The sequence below is a fragment of the Vigna unguiculata genome, chromosome 7, assembly GCF_037176805.1.
Source record: "Vigna unguiculata cultivar grain cowpea cultivar isolate G323 ecotype 2 chromosome 7, ASM3717680v1, whole genome shotgun sequence".
Taxonomy (NCBI): domain Eukaryota; kingdom Viridiplantae; phylum Streptophyta; class Magnoliopsida; order Fabales; family Fabaceae; genus Vigna; species Vigna unguiculata.
This window is the reverse complement of record NC_140798.1, coordinates 44,264,422-44,275,627: the sequence shown is the minus strand read 5'-3', so window position 1 is coordinate 44,275,627 and position 11,206 is coordinate 44,264,422. Positions and strand designations below refer to the sequence as shown.

At 31.9% G+C, this 11,206-nt stretch overlaps 1 pseudogene across 1 annotated transcript; it reads right to left on the bottom strand.

Annotated features, from left to right (window-relative positions):
• Positions 1 to 1,419: 1,419 nt before the first annotated feature.
• LOC114191831 (cysteine-rich receptor-like protein kinase 29) lies at positions 1,420 to 9,764 on the bottom strand (annotated as a pseudogene). Its single transcript, XR_014983877.1, has 8 exons — positions 8,906 to 9,764; positions 4,486 to 5,232; positions 3,303 to 3,413; positions 3,001 to 3,140; positions 2,699 to 2,909; positions 2,336 to 2,573; positions 2,089 to 2,239; positions 1,420 to 2,001 (listed from the first exon to the last, which is right to left on the bottom strand). The product of XR_014983877.1 is annotated as a cysteine-rich receptor-like protein kinase 29 (transcript).
• Between the last annotated feature and the right edge of the window lie 1,442 nt (positions 9,765 to 11,206).

The following is an 11,206-nucleotide window of genomic DNA, read 5'->3' as shown; positions in this document are numbered from 1 at the left end:
ATTATTTGAAAATTTATTTCAAAATTGCAAATTTAAATTAATATTTTGTTACTTGTAAAATTGAAGCAATTTATTTAAAAATTTCAATTTTATCATTCGTGTATTAATCAACTTTATTAATATCTAATGACCTAACATTTATTGAGATATATAATGAATTGTGACTTGTTATTTTAAGGATTAAATATGTTTTTGGTCTCTCAAGTTTCAGTGAATTTTGAAATTAGTCCCTCATCAAAAATTTATACCAATTTAGTCCTTCATCTTTCAAAATGTGTGAATTTAGTCCTTTTAACCACATTTTGTTAAGTTTATTTGTCGTTTCAAACGCATTTCATGATAGTATTTAAGTTAACATTGAAGCAAAAATGTGTCAAACAGTGTAAATAATTTAAATACTATCATGAAATGCGCTTGAAACGTCAGATAAACTTAACAAAATTTGGTTAAAATGACTAAATTCACACATTTTGGAAGATAAAGGACTAAATTAGTCAAAAGTTTTGATGAGAGACTAATTCCAAATTTCGCTGAAACTTGAGGGACAAAAACATATTTAACCCTTATTTTAATTACCTTAAGTATGTATAAAAACATCTTTATTTAAATACTTAATTTATAATTTCAAATAAAATTTTATCCTTCAAAGTTCGAAATATATTTATATCATTTACATAAATAATAATTATAAAAAAATTCATTTTTTAATATTTTCTTATAAATACAATGACAAAAAGGATCATTTATACATCTTTTTTCAACAAATACTCAATAAGACGATTATACCATATAAATCTTGATTATTTTAATCAATAAAAGTTCTTGTTCAATCTTATTGAATAATCCTTTTTAGAAATTGCTTTGTTGAGCAAATTAAATCCTTCATAAATTTTCATATGAATATTATTCTCAAGAGAACCGTATAAATATCCTATCATCCATTAGATGTAAATGCAGACCTTGTTATGCAACTAGGATAATCAAATATTGTAATATTGTTGCATCCAATATCAGTGAATATGTCTTTTCCCAAATCAATATCAGGTTTTGTAAAAAAACCTTGAGCATCCAATTGTGCTTTGTAACTAACAATTTCATTATTCTTACTTTAATTTCGGGCAAAAATCTATATGTACTCAATAGGTTTCACACCCTCAGGTGTGCGAACTATAGGTCCAAAAACACCTTTCGTTTAGCAAGCATATCTAATTATACTTTTTTACATATTTTTATTTTGGCCAATCATTTCTTTGTCGATAATCTTCAATGATTGTTGGTTATTGATCCTCATTATCATTCATAGCATTCATGATCGTTATATTATATGTAAAAATTTCGTCAATGTTAACTTCATTTTAACAACATAAAGAGTAATGAATCATATATATGTATATCAATCATATGAATAACTGTACTATATCAAATCAATGGACAATCATTAATTCATAACATATTTAAAATATTTATTCACTAACATTTCTCCTTCGAGGCTTAAAAAAAACGCATTAAACAGCAGCTTATACAAACAAGAAGCAACGAAGATCTAGAAGCAATTAAACAAATGTTGTAATTGGTAACATTGCTTTGACATTCTTCTTAATCTCAACATATAAACTAAGGGGGTGATGAAAATGTAGCGAGGATATGGCTCGGTAATTGAAGCCTCATTGAGGGAATATTGATCTGATGTATTTGGGGATTCTTTTGATCTTATCGTATTTAACTGAATACCTTCCAGATTCTTTTGAACTTATAGTTTATAACTGAATGCCTTCCAGAGATTGCATTCTCATAAAATGGAGGTGCCGTAGGTACTTGCAGACGGGAAGAATGGCTATTCAGCATAGCTACAACGGCGGCCATGGTGGGTCTCGCAGTTGCATTGTCTTGTACACACAGTAACCCAATATTGATGCATCTCATTATTTCCCTTTCTGAACCATTGTTTAATGTAGGATCTACAATATCTCTTGCTCTTCCTTCCCTCCAACTTCGCCATGCCTGCATGCATCAATTTTTTCACGTAAGCATCTCAAAATTCATACTTCCAACTCCAAACAACATAAACGTAACAAAATTCTGACTTACAATATGGCATAGATATTCCGTTTCTTCTCCATGTTGAATGCTAATGGTTTTCTTGCCACTTACAATCTCAAGAATCAATACACCAAAGCTAAAAACATCTAACTTCTCTGAAATATGTCCATACAATACATACTCAGGTGGCATATATCCACTGCATCCGAGTCAAGCATGAACAAATCATATTCGAATATACGTCAGTTTTCAATTGCTAAACCTAAACATTAATAAGCTAAGTTTTACCACTTACTGTGTCCCAATAACTCTCTGTGTATCTTCATGAGTTTGGTCCACAACAAATAACTTCGCCAAGCCAAAATCTGCTATCTTAGGGTTCATCTCTTCGTCTAAGAGGATGTTACCTGCTTTGAGATCACGATGGATAATGCGCAATCGAGAATCTTGATGGAGGTAAAGAATACCTCGAGCAGTACCTGCAATGATTTTGAAGCGCCTATCCCAATCTAATTGTGCTCTCTTGGTTTCATCTGCATTTACACAAACAAGACACATGCATCTTAGGACTATGTAATTATGCTGAGTGTCAAGCCAATGTCATAACCGACATAGCAGAGGTATGGTCCAATTCAGCAGACATTCAAATTAAACCTACCAAATATGAAACAATCAAGGCTTTTATTTGGAACAAATTCGTAGACAAGTAGCTTTTCTCTTCCTTCCATAGAGAAACCAAGTAGTCTAACTAAATTTCGGTGCTGAAGTTTGGCCAATAAAACCACCTCATTCTTGAATTCCGTATCTCCTTGTGTAGAATTAGTTGACAACCTTTTGACGGCAATCTGTTGTCCGTTGGGTAGCGTACCCTGAAAATATACCAGTTAGGAAAAGTATGTTCTCTGCAAGACGTGTATGTATACCATATTTTGAAGAAGTTATGCTTAACTCTTGTCTTACCCTGTAAACAGCTCCAAATCCACCCTGTCCGAGTTTATTAGAATCAGAAAAGTCATTTGTAGCATCTCGTATGATGTTAAATCTGATTTGCAACGATTCAGAAGAGTCAATTCCATCATCGTATAGTTTTTCCTGTAGAGCTTCATGCATGAACGGTTTTAAAACAGTAAGTTTTTCATATGAGATGCGAGATCAATATTAAGTTATGATGTTAGGATGAGGTGTAGTCTATTTAAAACGCTGCAATAATGCAGGACCATTAAATAGAAGAAATGTCACGGTAAACAAGTGGTTCCACTTACTCTCCAACTTTTTCCATGAATTCCTCCTGTTTAAACGAATGTAGATAAAAGTAAGCACCGCGGAAACAATTACAACTACTGACACTGCTATGATAGTTGCGTTGCTCTTTCCTGCACAAATCAGAATAATCAGAGGGGCATTTGCACAAATAAAGACCATAAAACATTAACAAATCAAATAACTAATTATTAAAGCAATCTAATCACGGTTTGTTAGAACTTGTTACTTGATGATAGATCCTAATTCCTAAAGGAAAAACAGATGGTTGATTTCATCAAATACAGATATAACATTGTTTTTTTATAGCACGCAGAATGATATTTGGATATCTAATTTTCAAAACATGTGACTGACATTTGTCATTTCTCTCAATGTTTATTACATCGTAATAGACATAATATCAAGGAAAAAAATATATGAACACATAACACTCTCAACTTCCATGTAACACCTAAAACAATAATAAATAAAGACACATTAGGGTATATTGATAGGGTGCCTCACAAAAATGAAGGGTTTGTCACTACACACTCTAGCATCACTATTCTTATTTATCTCTCACTAGTTCTCTATTAGCATTTGGCGGTCTATTATTTTCACTCTCTCACTGTATCTATCAGTTTTTTTGGCTAATCTAAGAGCATATATAGCGGCAGAAATTGTTTTTTTTTTTTTTTGTTTTTATCACACTTTTTTGTGGGTCCTTTTGTTTTGGGTTCTTCTAACATAATAATTGACCCGGTGACCCCTTAAGCAGTTACAAGGATAGATCTTACTGAAAAACAGTAATTGCCCATAAGAATGACGTAGATGACTCAGTATTATCTTTCTTGAGATTTCCCCCCACTATGTAGCACTAACGCGCTTTTTTTTTTTCTCTGCTGTCATATGAATATGGAAAACGAAACCACACAAATATCTACATAATATGCAGAGCTTATTACATAAAAAATGTCTTTGTTGATTACCATATTGGGCGATCTAAATATACACGTTTTTTACCAACTCTGTCCACATATTGATATAAATGTTAAAACCACCCGAAAACCACATTTTACCAAACTACTACAGTAGAGGTCGAAGAAGAAAATGATTACTTTCTGTAACACAAGTAAAAGCTGTACATGGATGAATTTAGTTGAGTAGGAGAAATTGAATTAATTAAGATAGTATAAGTAGTACCTGGAGGTGGAGGTGGAGGTGGAGGTGGAGGGGGAGGTGGAGGTGAAGGAGGAGGTGGTGGTATAAATGCTGGATCTCCGTAGAACTTAAAGGAAGTTTCGAACCTCATATTACAACTTGGTCTAACAATCCTACCACCTATTTTGTCTTTACAACAATCTATTGGGATACGTTCAATGGACTGAGACAAGCAATCAGCGCACTGTGACTCTTCCAAATCCGGTGTGCACTGAACAAGACCATATATGACCTTAGAACCTGATGATATACCATTTGCAGCATACTTAACACGAGAGTCACCTGATGCAGCTATGCGCCTTAGGTTACGCAGCAAGGTGTTGACATCTTCATTGAACTTATCCAAATCCGATGCATTTGTGTCGTTGTTAGCACAAAAAGCAGGTTCTGTTTCATTACGGCCGAATATATAGCGGTCTGAGTAGCGCAACATACACTTCTCATTCTCGAACCAACCAATTGCTTCCTTTCGGTTTGGACAAAGTTCAGCGAGATTGATCCTGGCACCGTTGAGGCATGTGCGGCAGTTCTCTGGCTCAACATCTCCTCTACACAGCCCAATGGCGTAAACTTTATCAGCGTTTTCGCCGTTTGTGAAATTGTAGAAACCGTACTTGATTTCTGTAACGAGAGTGGACAAAAGGGTGTTGAGGTTGGTGTGGTAGGCGCTGTTGGCTGTGTATTCTCCTCTATCGTTTGTATCATCACAGAAGTAGTGTAAGTCTTGTACTGCACTAAGATATAAAATTTGTTAGAAGACAACAGAGAAAGGAAAGTAGCCTCGGCGAAAGCTGAGCCATGTTGGATTATGGAATAAGAAAAAATGGGACGAGAGGGGCCTTTTCAGATAGAATAAGAACAATCATATTCTTACAATTTAATTTTAATAACTTTTTCTTACAAGATAATATTTTTTAAGTGTTTTTTTAATGTATAAAAAAATAAAAAGTTAAAAAAATAAGAAATCATTTAAAAAATGTTATCCAAATCATCAAAAGAATTTATCAAGTCGTTAAAAATTATTTTCAATAAAAATAATTGGTGATCAGGTCGATTCCTTGGTGGCTAAGTGGTTGGTTCACGTATAGTTGACGTTTTCAAATTCAGTTTGCGTTGTATTAGTGCAATCCAACACTTTCCATCAAATTTCAACAATTGATCGGTTAAACACCTAATTTCGTGACTAAATAAATAATAAAATAAATAATAATAATTTTTTAAAAAAAAAAATAAAAAAAAGTTTTATTTTTAGTTTTTTCTTTGTTTAAATAATAATAAAAAATAATAATAATAGGATAATATTAATAATAAAAAAAAAGAGAGACTATTTTAATTTTTTATGTATTTTTTTTGAGGTTTTGTTTTTATTTTAGCTCAAAATACTCTGTACATCCACAATGTCTTTTCTTGCAACTAATGACAATCCAAAGTTTTATATTCTCACTCACATTCTATGCTTTGTCGTTTTTGCTCCAGATCAAGAAATTAGTCTAATAATTAGAAACAGAATCTGGTCTAATATTTAGAATCATTTACTCTGATTTTGTGCTCTGATTTTATGATACCTCTTTTTCCAGATGAGAAAAATAGTAATATGTTTCTCAAGAATATTTTTTTCTAATTATAATTAATTGATCCTGATCACATTTTATTTTGTGCTTTGATTTTTTTGTGATTTGATTCCCATAATGTGATAATTTTAAGACCATTTCTTGCCTTTTAAATTTCTTTGTGATCAAGACTCACTTTATTTTTGTTGTGTTATGCAGTCTTTCTTAAGTTTTGGTTATTATCTTGGTTGAACTTGATGTTTTCACTATTTCTTTTTTATATGAAAAAAGCATTATTGTCATGTATTTTTGGGTTCATTAATTTTATGATTAATGTTTGTTGATTGCATTGGGTAGTGAACGTTGTTGCATGAATAAGTGAGAGATATTATGTTTTAACATTGTATGAATATGTTGTGCCATATTTTTCATATTAAGTGTTTTAAAAAAAATTTATAATAAAATAATATGTTTAATCCTAAACGTTATTTCTTAATCTTTTATTTATTTATTTTTCTAATATTTTCATAAATTATGGACATATAATAGTCACATTTTTTGGTATTATATCTTATTTCGAAAGTTTTTTTTTATTTTAAAGGAAGTAATAACAAATAAATAATTTAAATACCATTTTAACTTTTAAAATGTATAAGTGCTTGTGTGACCGCTCACGATGTCTTAGTACTTAATACCTTCGCTCTTCTATAAGATTACTAAAAAAAATACAAAATTTTCAAATATTAAAAAAGAGTGATATCAACCTCTTCGAATAAATTATTTTTTTCAAAAAGTTTTTCATAAAGAACTACGTGACCCTAATTCTCCATTACGAAGGGATGGAGATACGTAGGAGCAAGGAGTAATCCTTGTCGGGTCCAAAAAACAAAAAATCTTTTGTGTTTCCTTTGTTTTTCTTTGTCATTATTTATTTATTTATTTATTTATTTTTTATTGTTTGTAAAATAAACATTTAAAGGAGACCACATCAATTTGTATTTTAATTAAAGGTACCATCTTAAGATGGGCGTCGTAGGGTGCTAACACGTTCTTTATGCGTAATTAACTCCCTTACCCCATACTAGGGATGTCAATGGGGCGGGTAGGGTACAGGTAGTAACTCCCCCGTACCCTACCTGCTAGATATATATCCGCCCCGTACCCGTACCCATATCCGTCGGGTATCCGTTATACGGGTACCTGCCTATTTTTTTCATATCCGCGGATATCTACAGGTACCCACGGGTATTTACAAATTATTTAAAAACAAATATTTAATCATAAATTCAAATAAATAAAATAAAATACATCAATGTCATAAATTTTAAATAAAGTTCAAACAAACTCAAGTTCATACAAGTCCAAATAATTATAAAAATAAATATAAAATGACGTTCAACATAATGAAATTTTTTTAATTAGTGTTTTGATCAACAAGTTCACTTTCTCCTTGATTCCTAAAAAAATAATCAAATAATAAATTTCAACTGTCATGTACTAAGTATTCTTATTTTGATTTCATCATTTGACAACAAGCATACCATAAATGTCACTGTCTATATAGGATTTGATGTGTACATGTCCAATTTCAAGGAGGAAAAGAGAAGAATGTCAAGGGGTATAATTGAAAGAAGACAACGTACCAATACTTGAAGTTGGAAGAATGAAAACAGAAGACAAGATGTGCAGCTTAAAAAAAATTAGGTCATAATGATTTTTACTATATATATATATATATATATATATATATATATATATATGAGGGTATTTTTATGAATTAAAGTTTAGCAGGTACGGGTATCCACGAGTTCAGATACTATGATACCCATACCCGCCCCGTTAACATGCGGGTATCAAAAATACTCGTACCCGAGGGTAGCGGGTATCCATTTTTAATATTCATTTCCTACCCATTACGGGTTTTATCCGTGGATACCTACAGGTACAAATATTTTTGACATCCCTAACCCAAGCTTTGTTTTCGTAAACTTTGTTCCCTTTTATGGTTTTCATAGCTTCCTATAATAACTATGGTGGCGACTCCAAAACTTGTTTTTATATTTTATTTTTGGTTCGTCATCCCGTCATGAGTTCGGTTGTGACACAAGGTTTCTAATTTTTTGAACTAAATTATTATTATTTTTTTCATTTATATCCTTATTCCTTTACTTAATTTTAATTAATTTACATAAATACATTATAATGTAAAAAAATAATTATAAAATAAATATCTTATAAATTTTATAAAATAATTTTTTTGTTATAAAAAAATCTTATAAAAAATAATAAATGAAGACACATAAGGTTATATGGATTGGGTCTCTAACAAAATGAGGAGTTTGTGTATCGCCACACACTCTAGTATCAATATTTTTTTTTATCTCTCACTAGTTGTCTATTTTGGCGGTCGCTCTCACTATGTATCTAAGAGCATATGTAGCGGTAGAAATTATTTTGGGTGTTTATCACAATTTTTTAAGGGTCCTTTTGGGTTCTTAAATCCTAATTGACAAGGTGAATCTTAAACAGTTCCAAGGATAGAAGTTATGGAATAACAGTAATTGCCCATAAGAACTTTGTTAAGAACTGTTATTTAGATGATCAGGCATTGTTTTTCTTAAGATTTTTTTCCTCTATTTAACACTGATATCTTCTTCTTTTTTATATATGAATATGGAAAACAAAACCACACAAAGATCTACAGAGTTTATTACATAAAAAAAGGTACACGGTTTTTACCAACTTTGTCCACATATAGATATAAATGTTAAAACCACCCGAAAACCACATGGATGAATTTAGTTCAGTAGGAGGAATTGAATTAATTAAGATAGTATAAGGAGGAGGAGTACCTGGAGGTGGAGTATAAGGTCCCAAATAGAAGATATAAATGTCAAATCTAATTCTACAACTAGGCTTCAATACATTGCCTCCATACTTGCCGCTACAGCAGTCTGGGATTTTTGAGATAGCTTCATCCAAACACTTAGAGCAATCTTCGGATGACAAATCAGGCGTGCACTGCGTGTAACCGTATATGGTTTGAAATCCTGGAGCATGTACACTGCCTGCACCCTCCTTACGACGAGAGTCACCTGACGCAGCTATGCGTGTTAGATTCCTCATCAAGCTCTCAAGCGCTAAGTTGAATTGCTCAACTGAACCCTTTACATCATCTCTCCTCACTCTTTGCTCCGTAGGTTGATTCTGCATGAGGCCAAATATGGAGCGGTTAGAGTAGCGCAAGGTGCATTCAACATTCCACAGAATTGCTTCTTTCTGGTTTGGGCAGTCCTTTGTGAGAGTCACTCTGGAATCGTTGAGACATTTGAGGCATTGATCTGGTGTACGGTCGCCAGGACAGATCCCAATGGCGTATGCTTTGTCTACGCCTTGGCCATGTGAGAAATTGTAGAAACCGTAGTTCACTTCGGCGTGGGTAGAGAAACTGGACAGGAGGGTGTTGAGGTTGTTGTAATAAGTGCTGTTGACTGTGTAGTTGCCTTTGTTGTTATCACAGGATGATGCCTGAGCCCTATGCCATATGATAATGGTGGCACAGAGACCAAGCAAAGAGAAAATGGCACTCATTGTGATTCAGGAGTAACACAAGGAAGCGAGAATGAGGATTGAAGCTTACCAATTATCAAACTTAGGGGCACGCATTTTCCTCCTTTGCCTTTATGACCTTCACTTCCAGACCAATTAAATTGGAGTGCATAATGCAAAACCAACCGACTCTCCTACCTCCATCTCAATTTTCAAAGACCCGGACCCACACGGTTTTCTTCTCATCCCCATACCTTTCACTGTAACATCCAATAATGAGAGTATTGTCAAGTGTAATAATGCCAACAAGGAAGTGAGCTGGATAATGGAGAGACACGGGGCAAATTAGTAAAAATGATGGTCAATAGAAGAATAATCGGCTGCCATAAAATCCAAGGCACATGTTACTACAAGATTTTGTAGTAACATTAAATATAGCAGGTTAGGGAAGAGAAGGGGCTGATGTGATTTTTCCTCTCTAACTATCTTCTCTTACGATACAGAGTCTTTTTCATTCCTGTCTTTATGGTTTTTAATATATTAATGATATTTTGATTTTCTTTTTGACCAACTTTTTTTAATTTAAATGAATTAAAATATTATTATTCTTCTAAATATTAACTGATTAATAGTCGATGAACCTGTAGCTTTTTCCTTATACATTATAAGAAATTCATCACCATAATACAAATATAGATTATCATCCTGATTTGTCCAATTCTTAATACATAACATTGGTGCTTTCATTCTCATTTAACCAACCTCCATCACTTCCATTCCTCTATCATCCTCAACAAGGCTATGTCAGAGAAAAAAAAAAATCTGTATTTGGTGGAGAGAAAAAATCGAGGAGAAGGATGAAAGTATTTTTTTATTGTTTGGTTGAAGAAAAGAGAGTAAAAATAATTTTAAAATAATAACTTATTTTTTAATTATTTCTATTCATCATTATCTTTGTTTCACTTCTCATTTAAAAATTATTTCTCCTTAAGTAAATACTTATAGTTTCTATTTTATTTTATCACATGTTCCTTTTTTTATTTAGTTGTTAGAACTTTTGAACTTAAGATTTAAGTGATTCCAACATAAAGAATTTGGGCGGTAGTTTGATGTAGTGTATATATAGAGATCGGAAAAAATGCTACGGAAATTCGGAAGCCAGATTTTGAAGATTGTTACATTTTGAAATTCTCAACATAAAGTGTTCTTTGATCCCAAACTTTTTTATCTGTTACACTTTTTCCTGTATTTTTGTTATATGAAAAAATTATTTAAATTTTAAATCCATAATAAATTTAAGTTTCATTTATATTTTTTATTTCATTAAATACTTAAATTTGTTGCGTTTTTCAATTGAGCCGGCTATTTTTTTTGAGGTGATATGAGTAGTCTCATTATTTTGAGGTCTATCTATTAAAAAAATGTGAAATTATTGTGATCGATATAAAAATGAAATTGTAATTCATATAAAACAACAAATATTTTTTATTATTTTAATTGAGATCGTCTTAGATAACAATATTAACAAAAATTCAATGATGCACATATACGATACGTGTATGAGATATGACACGTATCCAATACGTGGATACGTTTATCTTTAA